The 3,198-nt window shown below is 32.5% G+C and overlaps 1 long non-coding RNA gene across 2 annotated transcripts; it reads left to right on the forward strand.

Moving 5' to 3' along the window:
* The first annotated feature begins 1,376 nt into the window (after window positions 1–1,376).
* LOC137812949 (uncharacterized) lies at window positions 1,377–2,791 on the forward strand. 2 transcript variants are annotated; one of them, XR_011081305.1, is made up of 5 exons: window positions 1,377–1,613; window positions 1,707–1,816; window positions 1,982–2,044; window positions 2,210–2,284; window positions 2,437–2,791. It is a non-coding gene; the product is annotated as an uncharacterized lncRNA (long non-coding RNA). The 2 variants fall into 2 exon arrangements; XR_011081306.1 differs by having other exon boundaries at window positions 1,472–1,613; window positions 1,945–2,044.
* Window positions 2,792–3,198: the final 407 nt, after the last annotated feature.

The following is a 3,198-nucleotide window of genomic DNA, read 5'->3' on the forward strand; positions in this document are numbered from 1 at the left end:
CATTTATTTCGTTTTTGGAAGTTTGTATTTTTCTAGTGTTTTTTTATTTGTTATTATCACTTTTCGTCTATTTTTTTATTCTTCATTATATACATATAAAATAATATCTCTCATTTCTAAAAGTTACCTGTGCAAGTAACTTCAAAAATTAGGTGACTTTAATTGTTATTTGTTATGTTAACTTCTTCCAATAACAAAATTGTTTGAAATAAAATATAAGGAATGAAGAAGATTCTTCCCCATGAAGATGTAAATATGAAAATGAGAGTTGTGTTTTATTTGATTTGTATTAGTAATTTCTTTTTTTTTATTTTATCTTGTTATACTTCTTGTAAACAATTATAAAAGAAGCATATTTTCGTTCTAATTGTAATTTTGTGAAGATATAATTTTGACGAAAGAAAAGTGTGAACATAGATTTTGAATATTTAATTTTCTATTAAATATTCATTCAGTATTAATAATATATATATTTTTTAAAAAATATAAAATAATATAAAAAATAAATTAAAATTAAAATTATTATTTTATTAGATGTTTCAAGAGCGTTGAAAAATTAAAAAGTATTCATGTAATATTCCCTGCAAAATAATAAAGTCCATTGGCAATAGTCCGAACCAACAAGAGCAAAATACACTTAATTTGTGGCAAATTCTTCCTACACATAATCATTTTAAACTTACACCCTATATAATTTTAAATTTTCTAGAATGCCTTTCGAATTCTGGAAATAAAAATTTGGAATTAAAAATAATATATTTCAGAAAAATAGAACAAAAATAGATTATTGTGTTTTAAAAATAAAATTTTGAAAACAAAAATCAAAATCCCATTCCAAATAAAAAAAATCCGCAATAAAAAAATTCTTTAAAAAAAAAAAATCTACAACATATTCTTGAAAAGGAGTTTCAGGATTTATTTTATATACACATCCATTTTATCTTAGGAAAATTTTCTCTTTTCATAGGGACTAATTGCCTTATTTTTCTCTCACTCCTATAAGCTTATGAAAATGTTTGATAATTTCTCTTTGTAGCATCATATCAATTATAACATGCACTCAATCTCCTATTAAAAATGATAAAACTGTCCCTTCCAATGATGAAAATAACTTTAAACGAGGTGTAAATAAAAATTATTTATAGAACCCTTTAACCAGAAATATTCTGGATTTAAATTTCCGCATTTTTAAATTTCAATTTTTTATTCGGAATGTATTTTTTAATTTTGAAATATTTATTATTCCAGATTTGAAATTGTCAGAGTGTTTTGGAGTTAGAATTGGGTTTTAGTATTAGTTTGGGCCTACTGTAAAACTGAAGCCCAGCCCAATAGCGAGGGAACTATATAAGCACCTACGGGTTATGAAAAGAAACATGTGTTGTGTGGTGTTGTGTAGTTGGTCTTTGAATTTGAGTTTGAATTTAGGAGCGAAGAAGAGGATGTCGGGTACGGGAGACGGGTACGTCGGCGCCGCCCAAGACGCGGTGAGGATTCGGCTGTTGGAGAAGCAGAGAGAAGCGGAGCGTCGCAAAATCCAAGAACTCAAAACCAAGTCTGCTTCCGACAAGGGCCAACCCGGTCTCCTTCAATTCGGTTCCAGCACTTCCGAGGTACCGCGTTCCTTCAATTTCTATCTTTTCTTTTCTTCTTTTGGGGTTCTTCTTTTCAAGATTACAATCGTCTTTACTTTTCTTGAATTTCAGATTCTTGAGACCGCCTTCAAAGTGGAAAATCAAGGGCAATTCTCGATTGTCCTTTGCTGAGGATATCGACAGTGAACCCCAAGAGGAGGAGGAGGAGGAACCACGTCATAGTAAGTGATGTTTGGAAATACTGTGAAAAAAGGATGTTTGATTTTACACAAAGTTGCTTCCAGTTTTTCACAGTGTAACCGTAGTTTCTGTTATAATCAAAATAAGTTTTGTGTGATTTTCTTTGCAGTTTAAAATTTAGAGTTTTTCTTTGTTTATCAATGTAGCATCATTTTGATGTGCATGAGGATGTACGAACAATTGCTGATGCCACTATAGAGAAGGACGAGGTATACTTTCTTTCTTCCTATGTATTTTACCGATATCTTAAAATTTGGATTTTCAAGTGAAAGGAAGCAAGTGCGCATGTATGACCTTTGGTGGTGTTCTAATGACTTCTCTTATGGGTTTTTGCTTAATTTTTCTTACTGGGGTGATCTTGTTTCCACCGACAGTCTCATGCTGGGAAGGTTGTAGAAAGGCACTGGTATGAAAAGAACAAGCATATATTTCCTGCTTCAAGATGGGAGGTACTCATTCTTTCTGTCTCATATGCACATTGCGCATGAGTTGGATATCTTGAACTGGCTATTTATTTTTACAGTCTGTCAGATAAGAGTGCATTTTGATGTGTTGCTGAGGTTTAGATTCTGGTTACCATTATTTGCATCTTTTATTGCAGATATATGACCCAACGAAGAAATGGGAACGTTATACTATCCACGGGGATTGATCTGAGGCTGCCATATGGTTTGCATTTGCTGAATTTACCTTTTAATTGATCATCAGTTGAGCATCTGCACTCCTTGGTGTTTCAACGTTTTACAGACTAGGACAATTAGTCCACACAGAATTTGAACGTGTTTGTCTTGTCAAATACGCTCTAATTTATTTTTGTCTTATCCACTTGTTTTGATAGTTAGCTTATTTTATTAGATGCATAAGGCATCGTTATAGCATGTATTGCATCTTTATCATTGCTTATTTGATAGTTAGCTTATTTCTAAATATGATCATGAAACTTTGTCCGTTTCTTATCTTTAAGTTGTATTATCTAGCTTAAAGAATGGTCTTATTTTAACAAGATATCAAAAGTAAAGGTTAGACTAACATTGTCGGGAATACTTGGATTGTAAGACCCTTGTAAGCCAGAAGTTGAAACAGCTGTTGAATCCTCTCCAAGAAAGCTGCAGTGAAGATCAAACAGCTGTTGAATCCTCTCCAAGAAAGCTGCAGTGAAGATCAAGATTATCACATGAGATAATGTGAACACAGGGAGGGTCAAAGCTAACGGTTCCATCCGCAATTCCCTTTTCGCGGCTCTCAAGTTCTTTTAATAATCCGAAGTTCCTCGGGCTATTGAATGATCCTGAGAGAGGTGAAAATTGAATTGGAGATGAAACCTTTACCTTTGGCCCTCGCTGTGAACACATTATCTCCTGTG

This window comes from Phaseolus vulgaris, chromosome 2 (genome assembly GCF_000499845.2).
Source record: "Phaseolus vulgaris cultivar G19833 chromosome 2, P. vulgaris v2.0, whole genome shotgun sequence".
NCBI classification, from domain to species: domain Eukaryota; kingdom Viridiplantae; phylum Streptophyta; class Magnoliopsida; order Fabales; family Fabaceae; genus Phaseolus; species Phaseolus vulgaris.